We start from the raw sequence: 21,586 nt of genomic DNA on the forward strand, positions 1-21,586 counted from the left end.
AGGTTCCACCGAGATTTGAACTCGGATCGCTGGATTCAGAGTCCAGAGTGCTTACCATTACACCATGGAACCTTTGCTGCACAGGTCCCTAGATTCTTTTCTCAAAATCAACAACATTACCATCTCCACCATTATACTTTGTCTCGGCCTGGTCTCATCCTTAACTTCAGCTTGCCCACTTGCCCCTCTGCTGAGCCTCGGTTCTGAGTAAATCACACAGCTGCCTTGATGGCTATCGGTTCACAAATCTCTGCTTCTTTTTCACACTGCTCATAGCAGCTTGTATTGCAGTCCTGCCAGGTAAAATGTGAATAATCTTTGCAAGGCACTGCTGCACGATAGATAAGCAATTGTTAACTTTTTTCGAGAATACGAAGTGCAATGTTTACGTTTCAAGAAGCACTGCTTTCAATTTCAAAAAATCTGCCAGCCGAATGCAGCTTGCAAAGAAAATGTTGAGCAATCTGCTGTGCAGTGAAACGAAGCACTGGACAATACACATCTTTCTCCCCCGCTTATTTGGAACTGGGAATGAGAGGTTGAGCCTATTATCTGATGTCGAGAACAATAAACCAACCGTCATCGAACCAGGCAGCAAACGGTCCCGTAACCATGGTTGGTATGCAGATGCGAAGCTTGTATGTCTCAAATTTCCAGCAGCTGGGACAACAAGAATTCAGGTTCCACCAAGATTTAAACTCGGATCGTTGGACTCAAAGTCCAGAGTGGTCACCATTACACCATGCAACCAGGGCTGAAAAATTCATTAGAGTCTTTTCTTAAAATCAACAACATTACCGTCGCCACCATTATACTTTGTATCGTTCTGGTCTCATCCTTAACTTCAGCTTGCCCACTTGCCCCTTTGCTAAGCCTCGGTTCTGAGTAAATCACACAGCTGCCTTGATGGCTATCGGTTCACAAATCTCAGCTTCTTTTTCACACTGCTCATAGCAGCTTCTATTGCAGTCATGCCAGGTAAAATGAGTATAATCTTTGCAAGGCACTGCTTCACGAAAGGTGAGCAATTGTTAACTTTTTTCGAGAATATGAAGTGCAATGCCTCCGTTTCAAGAAGCACTGCTTTCAATTTCAGCAAGTATGCCAGCCGAATGCAGCTTGCAAAGAAAATGTTGAGCATTCTGCTGTGCAGTCAAACGAAGCACTGGACAACACATATCTTTCTCCCCCTCTTATTTGGAACTGGGAATAAGATGTTGAGCCTCTCATCTGATGTTGAGAACAATACATCAACCGTCATTGATTCAGGCAGCAAACGGTCCCGTAACCGTGGTTGTTATGCAGATGCCAAGCTTGTATGTCCCAAATTTCCAGCAGCTGGGACAACAAGAATTCAGGTTTCACCAAGATTTGAACTCGGATCGCTGGACTCAAAGTCCAGAGTGGTCACCATTACACCATGGAACCTTTGCTGCACAGTTCCCTAGATTCTTTTCTCAAAATCATCAACATTACCATCTCCACCATTATACTTTGTCTCGGCCTGGTCTCATCCTTAAATTCAGCTTGCCCACTTGCCCCTCTGCTAAGCATCGGTTCTGAGCAAATCACACAGCTGCCTTGATGGCTATCGGTTCACAAATCTCAGCTTCTTTTTCACACTGCTCATGGCAGATTGCATTGCAGTCCTGCCAGGTAAAATGTGAATAATCTTTGCAAGGTACTGCTGCACGATAGATAAGCAATTGTTAACTTTTTTCGAGATACGAAGTGCAATGTCTACGTTTCAAGAAGCACTGCTTTCAATTTCAACAAGTATGCCAGCCGAAAGCAGCTTGCAAAGAAAATGTTGAGCATTCTGCTGTGCAGTCAAACGAAGCACTGGACAAAACACATCTTTCTCCCCCTCTTATTTGGAACTGGGAATAAGATGTCGAGCCTATCATCTGATGTTGAGAACAATATATCAACCGTCATTGATTCAGGCAGCAAACGGTCCCGTAACTGTGGTTGGTATGCAGATGCTAAGGTTGTATGTCCCAAATTTCCAGCAGCTGGGACAACAAGAGTTCAGGTTCCACCGACATTTGAACTTGGATCGCTGGATTCAGAGTCCAGAGTGCTTACCATTACAGCATGGAACCTTTGCTGAACAGTTCTCTAGATTCTTTTCTCAAAATCAACAGCATTACCATCTCCACCATTATACTTTGTGTCGGCCTGGTCTCATCCTTAACTTCAGCTTGCCCACTTGCCCCTCTGCTAAGCTTCGGTTCTGAGCAAATCACACAGCTGCCTTGATGGCTATCGGTTCACAAATCTCTGCTTCTTTTTCACACTGCTCATAGCAGCTTGTATTGCAGTCCTGCCAGGTAAAATGTGAATAATCTTTGCAAGGCACTGCTGCACGAAAGATAAGCAATTGTTAACTTTTTTCGAGAATACGAAGTGCAATGCCTACGTTTCAAGAAGCACTGCTTTCAATTTCAACAAGTATGCCAGCCGAATGCAGCTTGCAAAGAAAATGTTGAGGAATCTGCTGTGCAGTCAAACGAAGCACTGGACAACACATATCTTTCTTCCCCGCTTATTTGGAACTGGGAATGAGAGGTTGAGCCTATCATCTGATGTCGAGAACAATAAATCAACCGTCATTGATTCAGGCAGCAAACGGTCCCGTAACCGTGGTTGCTATGCAGATGCCAAGCTTGTATGTCCCAAATTTCCAGCAGCTGGTACAACAAGAAATCTGGTTCCACCGAGATTTAAACTCGCATCGCTGGATTCAAAGTCCAGAGTGGTCACCATTACACCATGGAGCCTTTGCTGAAATAATCATTAGAATCTTTTCTTAAAATGAACAACATTACCGTCTCCACCATTATACTTTGTCTCGGTCTGGTCTCATTCTTAACTTCAGCTTGCCCACTTGCCCCTCTGCTAAGGCTCGGTTCTGAGTAAATCACAAAGCTGCCTTGATGGCTATCGGTTCACAAATCTCTGCTTCTTTTTCACACTGCTCATAGCAGCTTGTATTGCAGTCCTGCCAGGGAAAATGTGAATAATCTTTGCAAGGCACTGCTGCACGAAAGATAAACAATTGTTAACTTTTTTCGAGAATACGAAGTGCAATGTCTACGTTCAAGAAGCACTGCTTTCAATTTCAACAAGTATGCCAGCCGAATGTAGCTTGCAAAGAAAATGTTGAGCATTCTGCTGTTCAGTCAAACGAAGCACTGGACAACACACATCTTTCTCCCCTTCTTATTTTGAACTGGGAATGCGAGGTTGAGCCTATCATCTGATGTCGAGAACAATAAATCAACCGTCATTGATCCAGGCAGCAAACAGTCCCGTAACAGTGGTTGTTATGAAGATGCCAAGCTTGCATGTCCCAAATTTCCAGCAGCTGGGACAACACGAATTCAGGTTCTAGCAAGATTTGAACTCGGCTTGGTGGATTCAGAGTCCAGAGTGCTCACCATTACACCGTGGAACCGCTGCTGAAGATTTCATTAGATTCTTTCCTCAAAATCAACAACATTACCGTCTCCACCATTATACTTTGTCTCGGCCTGGTCTCATCCTTAACTTCAGCTTGCCCACTTGCCCCTCTGCTAAGCCTCGGTTCTGAGCAAATCACACAGCTGCCTTGATGGCTATCAGTTCACAAATCTCTGCTTCTTTTTCACACTGCTCATAGCAGCTTGTATTGCAGTCCTGCCAGGTAAAATGTGAATAATCTTTGCAAGGCACTGCTGCACGAAAGATAAGCAATTGTTAACTTTTTTCGAGAATACGAAGTGCAATGCCTACGTTTCAAGAAGCACTGCTTTCAATTTCAACAAGTCTGCCAGCCGAATGCAGCTAGCAAAGATAATATTGAGCAATCTGCTGTGCAGTCAAACGAAGCACTGGACAATACACATCTTTCTGCCCCGCTTGTTCGGAACTGGGAATGAGAGGTTGAGCCTATCATCTGATGTCGAGAACAATAAATCAACCGTCATTGATTCAGGCAGCAAACAGTCCAGTTACCGTGGTTGGTATGCAAATGCCAAGCTTGTATGTCTCTAATTTCCAGCAGCTGGGACAAGAAGAATTTAGGTTCTGCCAAGATTTGAATTCAGATCGCTGGATTCAGAGTCCCGAGTGTTCACCCTCACACCATGGATCCGTTACAGAAAAGTTCTTTAGATTCCTTTTTCAAAATCAACAACATTACCATCTCCACCTGATGTGCCTCAATAATTCCGAGACTCGATGTTAGTGAAATAAAACAAGGCTTTTATTAACTTAGAAGGTAACACACAGTGGAGAGAGGTATCTTCCATCTGGAGGTCTGCAGTACTGGATATGAGGCCAGACTGAGCTTGCTTACATAGGGGCCAGGTATGGGCGGAGCCCTACACACAATACATTACAATATACAATACAATGGTGAGGAGACGGAACTGAGGTAAGGGAACTGAAACCTGAAACCAACCACAGTCACAGGCAGTGATGAATGGAGTATTTGATCACACCACCATTATACTTTGTCTCGGCCTGGTCTCATCCTTAACTTCAGCTTGCCCACTTGCCCCTCTGCTAAGCCTCGGTTCTGAGTAAATCACACAGCTGCCTTGATGGCTATCGGTTCACAAATCTCTGCTTCTTTTTCACACTGCTCATAGCAGCTTGTATTGCAGTCCTGCCAGGTAAAATGTGAATAATCTTTGCAAGGCACTGCTGCACGAAAGATAAGCAATTGTTAACTTTTTTCGAGAATACGAAGTGCAATGTCTACGTTTCAAGAAGCACTGCTTTCAATTTCAACAAGTATGCCAGCCGAATGCAGCTTGCAAAGAAAATGTTGAGCATTCTGCTGTTCAGTCAAACGAAGCACTGGACAACACACACCTTTCTCCCCCTCTTATTTGGAACTGGGAATGCGAGGTTGAGCCTATCATCTGATGTCGAGAACAATAAATCAACCGTCATTGATCCAGGCAGCAAACGGTCCCGTAACAGTGGTTGTTATGAAGATGCCAAGCTTGTATGTCCCAAATTTCCAGCAGCTGGGACAACACGAATTCAGGTTCCAGCGAGATTTAACTCGGCTTGGTGGAGTCAGAGTCCAGAGTGCTCACCATTACACCATGGAACCGTTGCTGAAGATTTCATTAGATTCTTTCCTCAAAATCAACAACATTACCATCTCCACCATTATACTTTGTCTCGGCCTGGTCTCATCCTTAACTTCAGCTTGCCCACTTGCCCCTCTGCTAAGCCTCGGTTCTGAGCAAATCACACAGCTGCCTTGATGGCTATCGGTTCACAAATCTCTGCTTCTTTTTCACACTGCTCATAGCAGCTTGTATTGCAGTCCTGCCAGGTAAAATGTGAATAATCTTTACAAGGCACTGCTGCACGAAAGATAAGCAATTGTTAACTTTTTTCGAGAATACGAAGTGCAATGTCTACGTTTCAAGAAGCACTGCTTTCAATTTCAACAAATATGCTAGCCGAATGCAGCTTGCAAAGAAAATGTTGAGGAATCTGCTGTGCAGTCAAACGAAGCACTGGACAACACACATCTTTCTCCCCCGCTTATTTGGAACTGGGAATGAGAGGTTGAGCCTATCATCTGATGTCGAGTACAATAATTCAACCGTCATTGATTCAGGCAGCAAACGGTCCAGTCACCGTGGTTGGTATGCAAATGCCAAGCTTGTATGTCCCTAATTTCCAGCAGCTGGGGCAAGAAGAATTTAGGTTCTGCCAAGATTTGAATTCAGATCGCTGGATTCAGAGTCCCGAGTGCTCACTCTTACACCATGGATCCGTTACAGAAAAGTTCTTTAGATTCTTCTTTCAAAATCAACAACATTACCATCTCCACCTGATGTGCCTCAATAATTCCGAGACTCGATGTTAGTGAAATAAAACAAGGCTTTTATTAACTTAGAAGGTAACACACAGTGGAGAGAGGTATCTTCCATCTGGAGGTCTGCAGTACTGGATATGAGGCCAGACTGAGCTTGCTTACATAGGGGCCTGGTATGGGCGGAGCCCTACACACAATACATTACAATATACAATACAATGGTGAGGAGACGGAACTGAGGTAAGGGAACTGAAACCTGAAACCAACCACAGTAACAGGCAGTGATGAATGGAGTATTTGATCACACCACCATTATACTTTGTCTCGGCCTGGTCTCATCCTTAACTTCAGCTTGCCCACTTGCCCGTCTGCTAAGCCTCGGTTCTGAGTGAATCACTCAGCTGCCTTGATGGCTATCGGTTCACAAATCTCTGCTTCTTTTTCACACTGCTCATAGCAGCTTGTATTGCAGTCCTGCCAGGTAAAATGTGAATAATCTTTGCAAGGCACTGCTGCACGAAAGATAAGCAATTGTTAACTTTTTTCGAGAATACGAAGTGCAATGTCTACGTTTCAAGAAGCACTGCTTTCAATTTCAACAAGTATGCCAGCCGAATGCAGCTTGCAAAGAAGATGTTGAGCAATCTGCTGTGCAGTCAAACGAAGCACTGGACAATACACATCTTTCTCCCCCGCTTATTTGGAACTGCGAATGAGAGGTTCAGCCTATCATCTGATGTCGAGAACAATAAATCAACCGTCATTGATTCAGGCAGCAAATGGTCCCGTAACCGTGGTTGGTATGCAGATGCCAAGCTTGTATGTCCCAAATTTCCAGCAGCTGGGACAACAAGAATTCAGGTTCCACCAAGATTTGAACTTGGATCGCTGGACTCAAAGTCCAGAGTGGTCACCATTACATCAGGCAACCGTCGCTGAAGAATTCATTAGAATCTTTTCTTAAAATCAACAACATTACCGTCTCCACCATTATACTTTGTCTTGGTCTGGTCTCATCCTTAACTTCAGCTTGCCCACTTGCCCCTCTGCTAAGCCTCGGTTCTGTGCAAATCACGCAGCTGCCTTGATGGCTATCGGTTCACAAATCTCAGCTTCTTTTTCACACTGCTCATGGCAGCTTGCATTGCAGTACTGCCAGGTAAAATGTGTATAATCTTTGCAAGGCACTGCTGCACGAAAGATAAGCAATTGTTAACTTTTTTCGAGAATACGAAGTGCAATGCCTACGTTTCAAGAAGCACTGCTTTCAATTTCAACAAGTATGCCAGCCGAATGCAGCTTGCAAAGAAAATGTTGAGCAATCTGCTGTGCAGTCAAACGAAGCTCCTGATTCTTATGTAACTTATGTAACAGGTTACGGAGTTGGGGATAATTGGTGTAGGGCTTCCAGACGTCATTGGGTCCCCATTTTAAAGTCCCCACATTGTGGTTTACAACAAAGCTTAGAGTAATATGCCAGTTAGCTACAGTGGGTTGAACCAGAGAATGGTGGACAATGAGAAGCTGGGGCAGGTAAATCTGGACGGCTGCAGTGGCACCAACTGGTGACATAGAGAGTTGCCTTTATCATTATTATTATTGACAGAGCAATTTATTACAGAAAAGTTGGCACAGAAGTGTGACAAAATAGGGACAGGAGGTTTTGTAATAAGGAACTGGCGCAGATGAAATGTTTTTATTACAATTTATTGAACCGATACATATATGGAATGAGTGATACAGTAATTTGATACATTTGAACATATATAAAGTGCACGTGGGGATATTGAGAGTATTTGGATATAATCATTCTTGCATATTATGGACATTGTGCCCGGGTACGAGAACTAAATCAAGCAGGTTATTGTTCCTCAACATGTAAAGGAAATCAAATGTAATTAGTCCTGCCTCTCGTCAGAAGTCAATTCAAAGTGGATTTGTGTCATATATATGTGTGTATATATAAATCAATTTAATATTTACTTAATAGTTGTTTCAAGACCAGCAAAACACAGAACACTGGGCATAACGGCATGAGATCATGGGGCAACCGTAACTTACAGGATATAATAGTTAATCCATCCTAGGATCACAGCCATCTAACAACTCTGCCCAGAACTGAATACAATACTCCAACTGAGGCCTAAACAGGGCTTTGTATAGCTGCAGCATAACTTCTGCCCCTTTGTATTCTAGCTTTCTAGATATTAAGGCCAGCATTCCATTTGCCTTTTTGATTATTTTCCATACCTGTTCATGAGATTTTATTGATCTATGTACATGGAACCTCGAAGCTCTTTGGACAGCAAAGGGGTGCAAAAACACTGTAGAAAGGGAATGCAAGAATAAACCTGTGAAAAGTTTTTACTGGTATAGTATGATAAAGAGGGAGGCGAAGGAGAATGTGGGCCCCTTAAAGACAGAGTCCTTTCTACAAAACTTCCTATCACTTTTTTGTCACACTTCTGTGCCAACTTTTCTGCAATAAATTGCTCTGTCCATAAGAATAATGGCAACTCTCTATGTCACCACTTGGTGCCACTGCAGCAGCACAGATTTACCAGCCCAGCTTCTCAGTGTGCACTCGTCTCTGGTTCAACCCACTGTAGCTACCTTGCATATTACTCTAAGCTTTGTTGCAAACCACAATGTGGGGACTTTAAAATGGAGAACCAATGAAGTCTGGAAACCCTACTCCAATTAACCCCAACTCCCTAACCCTGTCATGTAAGAAACATAAGAATCAGGAGCAGGATTAGGCCTTTCAGCCCCTCAAGCCTGCTCCGCCATTCAATTAGATCATGGCTGATCTTCGACCTCAACTACACTTTCCCACCCGATCCCCATATTTCCTGATTCCCTCAGGGCCCAAAAGCATTGACAATTGCAGGGATGAGAGACTTACTCCTCACTTTTATATTCCAAACCCCTTGCAATAAAGGCCAAAAAGCATCCACCTTCCTAATTTTTTGGTGTACCTTCATATTGTAGGCAGGCATTCTTTACCTGCTTTATTGCAATTTACCTTCCTTTACCTGGTTTACGGTACTTTACCTGGTCAGACAGCCTTTTTGCCACTGCACTTTGACCAGCTCCAAACAGCGGTCTCGAATCGCTATAGCCCTCCTTCGAGTTCTGACGGGAGGAACTTATAATTAATGATATATTAAAACGGACAAATGGTCTGGATGCAAGAAAGTCAAACTTTATTAAAACTAAGAAACTACACCACACGATCTTGTAATCACGCTAAAATTGCTTAAAGAGGGGAGGAAAAAAACGGACACAACGAGGGAAATCGACTAAAATACAATTCTAATGAAATCCGCACTTTACTCCCACCCCTAAGCCTATCCTAAGTTGCCTTGTGGAAGACCAGAAAAATATATGCTCACCACTGCAGTGCCAGCTGCGTGTCCCACGAGATCTTCACTGTCCTGAAGTAAAGAAACACCCCAGTGTTTTAAAAGCAAACTGCTGGTGTTACTTCTTCAGACAGACTGCCACACTGTAGAGAGCACATGGAGGCAAGCCAGAGAGAGAGAGATGCCTCTAAGAAGCTATCTCTTACACCCCAGTTTTGGGGCCGAAATGTTCCCGCCCAGATCCGGAAGTTTCTGGGCTAAAGCAAAAGGGATCCAACTGTCCCCATTGTCCGGAAATGGGTGCTTCAAACCCATTCATTTTAAACTGTTCCCTTCCTCAGTTTAAGTGTTTCTTTTCAAATGTCTGTGCTGAGCCTTCGAACCATCTCCATTCACCCTGATGAGTTTTGAATGGAGTTGTATTACTATGTAAACAGAAACCCATTATCTTGTGGTCACTGCAACCGCAGTCAATTGGTTTAATCCCTTGTGCAAATAGCCTTTTGCAGTTTCTGTAAATAAACATCGATTGTCTCTGCAGGGAGGGAACCTCCCCTTCTGATTGACAGAATTTGACTGCCGTTGCTTCACAGACACAGAAAGCTGCTTCCAGGCCCTTTGTCCTTGGCCACGCAGTCTGACGGCCATTTTATCCCATGGCAATTTACCAAACTCAAGAGTACCTTTTTTTAATAAAAATGTGCTGTCTTAAGGTGTGCGATTTTTTTACAAAGTTCTTTGATTCCGGTGTTTTCCAAGTGCTGCCTAGGTTAACGCAGACTTCTTGCGGTTCTGGGTATGTTATAAAAAAAATCCAACCCAGAGACAATTTAAATCACGCAAACTCTTCGTCCACGATGTGGGTTAATATTTCCCGATCTTCGGGGGCTGAGGGGATTTTGCAAACCCCTACATTCGCACCTTGGATACTTCCAACTTGCTTGTAGTATCCTCTTGAAGAAGTGAGCAAAGATTTCTGACACCCGACAAACAACCATCCCCTGTATTTACCTATAGCTACCTATCACTGATTCCCCGACCTGTCTATTCCCCTCAAATCCGAGAAAACCGTGGTACGGTAGGCATCTACAGATACAGCAATTACAAAATGTTACAATAAGGGTCTCATACCCCTGCACCACTTGTTACATTATAACATATTACAAAATGTTGCAATCTTGGTTGTACAATGTAATCAGAATGATTTCAAGCACGTAGAGTGTCCTACGCCTCTGCAGCACTTGGAACTGTAAAACAAAATACAAAAATCTCCATTAAACATTTGAAACAAAATGCTGAAATAAACCCCGACCATCACGTGCCAATGAAGGGCCACGAAATTCGAGTGAGTGTTGCTCCTCCCACCCGGGCAGTAAATGTTCCTTCCACCCCCCCCCCTTTTAATGGTCTTAAACTTTTAAAACATACAGAATGGATTTTACAGAACAGTCTGCTCCGCCAGCCCCAAGCCATTCCCTTCTCCCTTTGTGGAGGCGGGGTACCCCTCATGTTTCACAGACAGAGACCGGGGAGTATGGGATCGCAACTCCCAGTCCCTCCCCCTCCCATCTTCCCTTGACTGGCTGCAGAAAATGATGGGTGCCTGTGTGGCGTCTCTCACTGGCCCCACACTCAAACTTGGATCCCAGATCCGGCCACTCACTCATCCTTCCCAGCCACAGTTAGACTCCAACTTTGCCTGTGGGCCCCGGGTGAGTTCCTCCCTTCCCCGAATGCACCCATGCGACTCTTGAGCCTCCCCCTCCCCTTTACAATCTTTCCCGGGCCATCACCACCCAGTCCCCGGGGAACGCGTCCCTATCTGACAAGGCGCCTGTGCTTCCCCACCATGACTCCTCAATAGCGAGGTCTCCAGCAAGTGAAATTCGGTCAGGATAGTGCTGGGTTGCGGCTGTGCCCCACCTAGCTGGGGCCATCCCTACCACGTAGGATGAATCACACACAGAATCTACAGTGCAGATAGAGGCCATTTCAGCCCATCGAGCCTGCACCGACACATATCCCACCCTATCCCCGTAACCCCATGTATTTAATCCCCTAACACTAAGGGTCAATTTATCATAGCCAGATCAACCTAACCTGCACATCTTTGGACTGTGGGAGGAAACCGGAGCACCCAGAGGAAACCCACGCAGACACAGGGAGAATGTGCAAACTCCACACAGACAGTCGCCCGAGGCCAGATTTGAACCCAGGTCCCTAGTGCTGTGAGGCAACAGTGCTAACCACTATGCCACCGTGCCCCCCTTGAGTAGGCAGGTTCCTCCGGACTCTGTCCGGTTTCTCCCGAAGGTCACTGTGGGGTCTCCTTCTGGATTTGTCCAATGGCGAGGAGATCACCAGCATTCTGTATAACCATATCTTCATTCGATGCCCAGCTCGGGCTGGGCGAACAGGTCTGCTCCTTTGTCCACTCTCCTGCAAAAGAACTTAAAGGGACATGCAGCCAAGTCTCTCACTGACCTGCTGCCTTAGGTGGAGACATGGTCGGGTCCCTTGACCTCGGACCAAAATACAAATATTTGGCACACTTACAAGCTTAAACTTTAAACTACTAGTTACATTCTAAACTTAAAATTTAAACACCTTAAAAGCAAGCTATAAACATTGGTAACTTAACACAAAGCTATAATACAAATGCCGCCCGTCTCCGGACGGCCAGGCTAATCTCTGGTGTCACTGTCGCAGATTACTGCTGCCTGCAGTGAAGCTGGACTGCCTCCTGCTTCATGTCCCTGGCAGCTTATGGCTGCTAGTTGGGGACCTCTGTGATCTGTTTCCTCCCGGCTCGGAAGATTGCTCTTTGTGACAGGTACCCTGGTGACCATCTTATATTAGGCTTGTGGACCTGCTGAGACTTTCTGAGGGTCGTCTCTGCGGGGAAACTTTGGCTGACAGACCCTGAGCCTGGGTCACAGCCCTAGCTGGTTAGGAACTTTCTCCCCCTGATGCAAACAGACCGCACTGTTTAATATACCTGGCAGCCTGCCAGTAATCCGGGTTTGTCTCCTTTTCCCTACCCACTCCTGTACTGGGGGCAGGCATCCCCTCACCACCCGCTGCTGGTGACTGAAAATCTTCCTCTCCAGGTCCAAAACCTGGTACCGGCTCCTTCCATATGTCCCCCACAAGAGGAATTTCAATTCTTTCCTCCCCAGAGTCCCACACCATAGGGGGAACCACTCTAGAAGCGGGCTGGGAAGTTTGTCCCTTGAAACAGGCAACTGCGCCTGCACGAACCTCCTCCCCTGAGTCCCCCGGCAGAGGCTGTGAAATCTCTGTATTCAAACAGGCGACAGCGCCTGCGCGGGAAAACTGAAGAGGAGCCGCTGGGGTCACAGGCTGGGGAACTGCACCTGTGCGAACCTGGTGTTGGGAAACCTCTCCCCGTGAACCTCCTGTTCAAAAGACTGGGGAATTCCTGCCTCCAGACCAGCGACTACACATGTGCGGGCAGTCTCTTCTGGGAATGAACTCGCAGCACCCTGCAGATTTTTACTCTCAGGCGGCTGTTTCTCTGTTTCTGAACTAGATAACTGGTTCAAATTTAAACTTAGGCCAAAACTTAGGTCCCACTGGGGCGGGGAAGTGTCCCAGTTGGTGGGCCGGACAACTTTTCCCTTGGAACAAGCCACAGTGCCTGTCTTTACAGCCTGTGAACTTGAACTTGTTACAATTTACATTGGTTGGCGTGGAACTACTTTGTGCACCGGGGTAGTTTTACTGCATTGACCATGAGGCTGTCCCTATCAACTATAATAGTATAGTCCCATGTAGAGTGGCTCTAAACTTCCCACCTGGGCATTGTATCTTACCATCACTAGGTCTCCTATCTCCCACTGGTGGCTCCTGCTAGGCTCCAGCAGCAGCCGGTTATTCCAATGCTGCTTCCTCATGCTATCTGCTGCCTGCAGAAAAAAATCCCTTTTCCCATCTATCGCTCCTAGGGCTGCTGCGGTCTGCAGGTCTCCCATTAACTTAACAAATGCTGCCTGGCATCCCTCAACCCAGGACCACTCCACTCCCTTGTGTAGGAGGCGGAGCAGAGGGGCCGCTGTGGCTGCATAGTCCTCTATAAATTCCCTGCAGTACCCCGTCAATCCCAGGAACGACCTCAGCCCTCTTACTGATTTGGGAATCGGTAACTCCTGGACCGCTTCCATCCTTGCCTTATCTATCGACCTCTCTCCTGTGCGGACAGTCAGACCCAGGAATTAAACTTCTTGCTGACCCATCTGCGCCTTCTTGGGGTTGACTTTAAACCACTTTCTCTGCAGCAGCTCAGCCAGCAGCGGGCCATGCTCCCCGACCGAGTCGGTAAATAAGAGCAGATCATCCACATACTGCAGTAATTGAGTGGTTTGACTGAACTCCTTTAAACTATCCTTCATGCATTGGTGGAAGATGCCGGGGCTGTTGTAGAAACCCTGTGGCAGACAGGTCCAGGTATACTGCTGTCCCTTAAAGGTGAAGGCAAACTTATATTGCACCTCCCATTTTAAAGGGATGGACCAGAACCGTTTCGAAATTTCCAGCACCGTGAATGTGTTCGCGGATTCTGGAATACTGCTAATAATATTAGCCACTGCTTCTACTGTGGGGGCACACACGGGGATATTGCTGTTAAGCACCTGATAGTCCACCGTGGCTCTCCATGAATTGTCCGGTTTCCTAACCGGCCAAAGTGGAGAATTAACATGAGTGGCTATGGGCCTCAACACTCCCTGTTTAACTAAGGAGGTGATGGCTGCCTCCATGTCGGGTTCTGCCTCCTTGGGGAAATTGTACTGCTTCTGTGGTCGGGTCATGGGTTCCCCATTTATTTTAAACTCAAACCCTGTGGTCCTTCCGCAGACGTGTTTATGGGTGGCAAAGGCTGTGAGGTTTGCCTGCATGACTGCCTGCAGTGCCTCCGGGACACCATTTACCATGAGCCTGAGGTTGTAACCTTCTTTGGGCTTCACAGTACACAAGGTCCCCTTACCCTCCTTGGCCGGGATGACCACTACACCTTCTTCCCTGTCTGTGCTAGCCCCCCAAAGGCAATGGTTGCGGAGATCCACGAGGATCCCGTGGCCCACCAGGAAGTCGGCTCCTTGGATCCCGTTTCCTTCCTCCTTATTCCACTTTGCCAGGATGCACGTCCGCTTAGTTAGGAGCGTGCCCAGATGGACGGAGAGGGATCTGGAGTATACCCCCGCCTGCTACTGACTGGTGAATTCCGATAGTATTTTTGGAACCCCATCAAACAGAGGTGTGGTGGTGGGATTATCCGTATGGATCACGATGCATGATGCCCCCGTATCCAACAGATAAGTCCCTGTAACCTTCTCTGTCTCCATCTGTACGAGCGGTCTCTTCCATTCATCTTACCGGAGATTACACAGACGGACAGGCTGCGCGTGCTCCAGTCATTGTGGGGAGGCAAAGGTGGGCAAGGGGTTTGCAGCACCACTGATGGCTGCTACCTTTCCCTGATTGGCCCTGAGGAACGGTTTTATCGACTCCATGATGGACTCGACTGTATCGGGAGGAGTTTCTGTCTCTGCCTTCTGAGTTGGGGCTGCGGGGGTGCTGGCTTTATCGTCTCTCCAGGCTTTTTACAATCCCTGCACCAGTGGCCATCCTCCCCGCTCCTGTAACAAGTGACCTTGTTCTTGGAGGGTCGGCTCCCCTCCTGGCGACGCTATTTCTTGAATTGAGTCCCAGGTTTATCCTCGTGGACCTTACCCTTTTGCTGGGGCTCCCACTATTCCTACTGTTCCTATATGCTACTGTGAGTTGCCTGATTACAGTCTCTTCGGTTGCTAGGGGGTCTCGGTGTTCAAACCAAGTATCAGCCTTTGCTTTTATCTGGGGCAGACAATTGGACACCAGGCAACAAAGCCATTGGGTCCGCTGCTGCGGGTTCAGGCGTGCCCTATTCTGTCCCCCTGTACATGCACTGTTGTAGACTGGCTACCGCCTGTCTGCAAATGCCTGTGGGGTCTCCCCTTCCTTCTGCGGTGTTTTTCCTATGCGATCGAACGGACTGCCGTCGTTCGCACCCATGGCTTCCAGTATTTCCTCCTTTAGGTCCTCAAAACCCTTCTGCCCTCTCTTAGCCTCATCTGAAAGGGTCTGATAGAGCTTAGTATCTACAGAGAAAAGGAACATTTTGGCTTTCTCTTCATCATCACAGCCATTAACACAGGCTGCCTGTTCTATCCCTTGCAAGTGCACTGAGGGGTCTCTCTTTTCGGAGAGCAGGGGAATATGTTTCACCAGGCCTCTGAGCTGTGGGGTATCATAGGGCACCAGATAGGTATGCTGAGCAGTCCCTGGGTCTTTATCGTTCACGGGCGGCCCGTACCTCCGTTGTGGGAGGGGGTACACTGGTCCTGATCCCCGCCTGCCTAGCGGGACCTGCTGGCGTTCTCCTACCACCCCATTGTCCAGCCCTTCTTGCTGCCAGAGCTCCTCAAAACTCGGTGCCGTGGGCTGCTGTCTTGGGATCTTTAATTCCCTAGCAAGCTCTGTTCTGGGTGCTGCCTGTGGGGCGGTTTTATTTGGGCTGCTGGTACTGTCCGATGGACTTCCCTTCAGACATATGAGACATTCCATCCCTTCAGTCCTTAATAACTCCATACCAAAACTCTCAATCATTCTGTTACATGGGGTATGATCTGCTCCACTAATCCTTTGGTCGCAGGCCAGCTTATAAGCTGCCTTTACCTCCTTAACCTTTTCCTCCTGCTCTGTTACTTCTGAGGTGAGGTGGGTATTCTCTTCCCGCAGTCTCATCTCGTTCCTCCTTGCTTCTGTAATTTGGCACTTTAGGAACTCTATCTTGTGCCTCGCGTGGCTTTTGCCATCACTAGTTTCTTGGGTGAGGTGTGCGTTTTCCTCCTGTAGCTTCATCTCACTGTCCCTAGCCACTGTGGCTTCCTGCACAAGGCGCTCTATCTCAGCCTGGCATTTCATGACCTCTAGTGTAAGGCGTGCATTTTCTTCCCGCACCCTCATCCCACTATCTCTGGCCTTATTCACCTCTCTTATGAGGCATTCTACCTCCGCCTGGCATTTTTCAAACTCTGACTCCCGATTCTTGGCCTCTTTAACCTCCTCCCGCACCCTCATCTCACCCTTCTTAACCCAGCCACCTATACCATAAACGGTGAGCTTACACACTGCCGCTAACTTCTGCAGGGCTGCCCACAGACTAAAAGCAAGAAAAGCAAGAGCTGGTGCTTTCTCCAGATCCAGACCACTTATCATATCAAAAACTGCCTCCAGTCCTGCCACGGTCGCAAATTTGAAGGGGCATTCTTTACCTGGTTTACGGTAATTTACCTTCCTTTACCTGGTTTACGGTAATTTACCTGGTCAGGCAGCGTTTTTGCCACTGCACTTTTTGCACTGCACAGCGGTTTCAAATCACAAAACCCCTCCTTCCAGTTCTGACTGGAGGAACTTATAATTAATGATATATTAAAATGGACAAATGGTCTGGATGCAAGAAAGTCAAACTTTACTAAAACTAAGAAACTACAACACACGATCTTGTAATCACGGTAAAATTGCTTAAATAGGGAAGAAAAAAACGGACACAACGAGGGAAATCGACTAAAATACAATTCTAACGAAATCCCCACTTTACTGCCACCCCTAAACCTATCATAAGTTGCCTTGTGGAAGGCCAGAAAAATATATGCTCACCACTGCAGTGCCAGCTCCATGTCCAACGAGATCTTCACTGTCCTGAAGTAAAGAAACACCGCAATGTTTTAAAAGTAAACTGCTGGTGTTCTTACTTCTTCAGACAGACTCCCACGCTGCAGAGGGCACACGGAGGCAAGCCAGAGAGAGAGAGATGCCTCTGAGAAGCAATCTCTTATACCCCAGTTTTGGTGCCGAAATGTGCCCGCCCAGATCCGGAAGTTTCTGGGCTAAAACAAAAGGGATGCAACTGTCCCCATTTTCCAGTAATGGGTGGTTCAAACCCATTCATTTTAAACTGTTCCCTTCCTCAGTTTAAGTGTTTCTTTTCAAATGTCTGTGCTGAGCCTTCGAACCATCTCCATTCAAACTGATGGGTTTTGAATGGAGTTGTATTACTATGTAAACAGAAACCCATTATCTTGTAGTCACTGAAACCGCAGTCAATTGGTTTAATCCCTTGTGCAAATATCCTTGTAGCAGTTTCTGTAAACAAACATCGATTGTCTCTGCAGGGAGGGGAAACTCCCCTTTTGATTGACAGAATTTGACTGCCGTTGCTTCACCGACACAGAAAGCTGCTTCCATGCCCTTTGTCCTTGGCGATGCAGTTTGACAGCCATTTTATCCCTGGGCAATTTACCAAACTCAAGAGTTCCTTTTTTTAATAAAAATGTTATGTCTTAAGGTGTGCGATTTTTTTACAAAGTTCTTTGAATCCGGTGTTGTCCAAGTGCTGCCTAGCTTAACGCAGCCTTCTTGCGGTTCTGGCTATGTTTTAAAACATTGTCCAACCCAGAGACAATTTAAATCACGCAACGTCTTCGTCCACGATGTGGGTTAATATTTCCCGATTTTTGGGGGCTGAGGGGATTTTGCAAACCCCTACAATGTTACCTCTCTGTGTTTCGTGTACAAGGCAGACAAAGCCCTCTGAGCACCAACATTAAACAGTTCCTCGCCGTTTAATAAAATGTTCTGTTTTCTGATTTTTCCTACCAAAGTGAATAACCTTACATTTCCCCACAGTATACTCCGTCTGCCACCTTATTGCACACTCACTTAACCTGTCTATATCCCTTTGCAGGTTCTTTGTGTCCTCCTCACAGCTTACTGTCCCACCTATCTTTGTATCGTCAGCAAACTTGGGCACATTACACTCGCTCCCTTCATCTAACTTATTGATATAGAGTGTTTCGCCTTAATACCACACCTAGGGGGGAAATTCAGTTGTTTGCACCTCCCGTTAGCGCCTTAAGAGGGCACTAAATGGGCGTAAAGCAACTAGGGCCCGGGCGCGGCGATGCTTGCCCCACTCGCAAAATTAACTGGACTTTTGCAGCGGCACTAAACACTACCGCCACGATCTCTTGGGCCGGCAGATCGTGACGTCAGTCAAGTGCACAATGCCCCGGTAGTGCCCCGGACCAGATATTTAGTGGCGCCCCCTGCCTTGCCGCCTGCCGCTAGCAACAACAGTTTGAGGAGAGCGTTATGCAGTCAGAAAGGGACTGGGGGAGCGCTACTTAAAGGCGACCGCTTCCTGCCTTTTTCTGTTGGTGACATTTTTGCACCACGCATTCTGAGAGAGAGAGCGAGAGAGACTTCTGGAGAGATTCAATGCTGTGTGAAGGAGTTTTGGGTACAGAGCAGCACTTTGCAGGTTTATTTTGGTTTGCCCTTCCTTGCTTCGCCAGCGCTCTGAGGTATCGCATCACTCCTCGGACTTTTTGCCTTAAGACTGGTGTGAAGCACCTGATTTAGCGCTCCAATCACCTCCAGGGGCAATAAAAGCCAAGTTTGCCGTCGGAGGTGATAATTAGTGCGCCAGGCACTAAATTTTGCGCATGGCCGATAATGCCGCCCCAAACGGGGCGATACTGAACTTTTCCCCCCTAGTCACAGTGCCCCGTGTGTGGCACTAATGGAGATTAACTGATAATAATAGAATGCTATTGAAAGATATAAATATAGTCAGTATCCTAAGGTACTGCACATGGCAAGGTTCCTCTTCGCTGTGTGTGCTATTTCTCTCTGTCTCCTCCTTTGCTTCTTTCTCCCTATTTCCCTTCTCTTCAATCCTCAATTCCTATGTTCGCTTCTCTTTTTCTCCTTTTCTCCCCCTACCCTTTTTCTTTTTTCCTTTCACATGGGAGCTGCTGGTTTGCATCGTGTGGTGGTGCACAATAAGCAGCCGCCAATGTGTTCCGGAAGCAATTTGTGGGTGGGACTTGGCCGGAATTCCCTCCCAACCCATCCCCAAACACTCACGCCTCCCACCCCTCATTCCCATTGCATCCCCTGTAACGTTACCTTCCCACTGACCCCGCCCATTATCTTCCCCTCTCAAGAACATGAGAAATAGTAGCAGGAGTCAGCCATATGGTCCCTCAAGCCAGCTCCGCCATTTAATAAGATCATGGCTGATCTTCGACCTCAACTCCACTTTCCCACCTGATCCCCATATCCCTTGATTCCCCTAGAGTCTAAACAGCTATCGATCTCAGCCTTGAATATACTCAACGATTCAGCATTCACAGCCCTCTGGGGTAGAGAATTCCAAAGATTCACCACCCTCAATGAAGAAATATCTCCTCATCTCAGTCGCCCCCTCCTTCTGGACTCTCCAGCCAGGGGAAACAGCTTCTCAGCATCTACCCTGCCAAGCCCCTTAAGAATTTTACACGTTTCAATGAGATCACCTCTCATTCTTCCAAACCCCAGAGCGCATAGTCTCAATCTACTCAATCTCTCCTCATAGGACAGCCCTCTCACCCCAGGAATCAGTCTGCTGAACCTTCATTGCACTCCCTCTAAGGCAAGTATATCCTGCCTTAGGAAAGGAGACCAAAACTCTGCACAGTACTCCAGGTGTGGTCTCAGCAAGGCCCTCTACAATCGCAGCGACACTTTCCTCACTCTTACATTCAAACCCATTGAATTTCGTCTGCCATGTGCTCACCCATTCCACCAGCCTGTCAATGACCTCCGTGTACACAGGGAAAAATAAACATAGAAACATAGAAGATAGGAGCAGGAGTAGGCCATTCGCCCCCTCGAGCCTACTCCGCCATTCAATGAGATCATGGCTGATCATCCAAACACAGTGCCCTGTCCCTGCCCTCTCCCCATATCCCTTGATACCTTTAGCCTTAAGAAATATATCTAACTCCTTCTTGAATATATTTAATGAATTGGCCTCAACTGCCTTCTGTGGTAGAGAATTCCACAGGTTCACCACTCTCTGGGTGAATAAATTCCTCCTCATCACAGTCCTAAATGGCTTACCCCTTATCGTTAGACTGTGACACCTGGGTCTGGACCGCCCCGCCATCGGGAACAGCCTTCCTGCATCTAGTCTGTCTAGTCCTGTTAGAATTTTATAAGTTTCAATGAGATCACCTCTCATTCTTTTGAACTCCAGCGAGTATAAGTCCAATATAACTCATACTTCATTCCTGCCATCCCAGGTGTCAGTCTGGTGACTCTTCGCTGCACTTCCTCCATGGCAAGAACATCCTTCCTCAGATAAGGCGACCAAAACTGCACACAATACTCAAGGTGTGGTCTCACCAAGGCCCTGTACAACTGCAGCAAGACATCCTTGTTCCTGTACTCAAACCCTCTCGATATGAAGGCTAACATACCATTTGCTTTCTTAACCGCCTGCTGCACCTGCGTGCTTACCTTCAGCGACTGGTGCACAAGGACACTCAGGTCTCGTTGCACTTACCCTTCTCCTAATCTATTGCCGTTCAGATAATAATCTGCCTTCATGTTTTTGCCAGCAAAGTGGATAACCTCAAATTTATTCACATTATACTGCATATGCCATGCATCTGCCCAATCAGCCAACCTGTCCAAATCATCCTGGAGTTTCTCGGTATCCTCCTCACAGCACACACACCCACCAAGCTTTGTGTCGTCTGCAGACTTGGAGGTGTTGGTTGAAGGATAAACATTTGTCCAGGAGAATACCCCGGTGTTCTTCCAAATACAACTGTGGAATCTTTTACGGCCACCTGAGATGGAAAACAGAGCCTCGGTTTAACATCTCATCCAAAAGACGACACCTCCGACAGTGCTGCGCTCCCTCAGTACTATTTCACAGGAATTTGTGCTTCAGTCAAGTGGAGCTTGCACCTACGACTCACGCGAGCACGCGAACAACTGAGCTGAGGCTGACACCCAACATCAACCAGAAAGCCCCCTTAGAACAGAATAACCTAAGAATTAGGAGCAGGAGTCAGCCATACGGCCCCTCGAGCCTGCTCCACCATTCAATGAGATCATAGCTGATCATCGAGCTCAACTCCACTTTCCCGCCCGATCACCATGTCCCTTGATTCCCCTACAGTCCAAAAATTATATCTATCTCAGTCTTGACTATGCACAAAGACTGGGGCAGAGAATTCCAAAGATTCACCACACTCTGAGTGAAGAAATTCCTTCTCATCTCAGTCTTAAATGGCCGACCCCGTTTCCTGAGACTATGCCTAGTTCTATACACTCCAGCCAGGGGAAACAACCTCTCAGTGTCTACCCTGTCAATCCCCATGGAACATAGGAACAGGAGGAGGCTATTCAGCCCCTCGAGCCTGTTCCGCCATTCAATGAGATTATGGCAGATCTGTGATCTAACTCCATCTATCCGCCTTTGCCCATACCCCTT

The 21,586-nt window shown here is 46.8% G+C and overlaps 1 non-coding gene across 1 annotated transcript; it reads right to left on the reverse strand.

Moving 5' to 3' along the window:
- On the reverse strand, window positions 1-72 carry trnaq-cug (transfer RNA glutamine (anticodon CUG)). The gene has a single exon. It is a non-coding gene; the product is annotated as a tRNA-Gln (tRNA).
- Window positions 73-21,586: the final 21,514 nt, after the last annotated feature.

The sequence above is a fragment of the Somniosus microcephalus genome, unplaced genomic scaffold (assembly GCF_052327205.1).
Source record: "Somniosus microcephalus isolate GS21.2 unplaced genomic scaffold, FLI_Smic_1.0 unresolved_chr4, whole genome shotgun sequence".
Taxonomy (NCBI): Eukaryota; Metazoa; Chordata; class Chondrichthyes; order Squaliformes; family Somniosidae; genus Somniosus; species Somniosus microcephalus.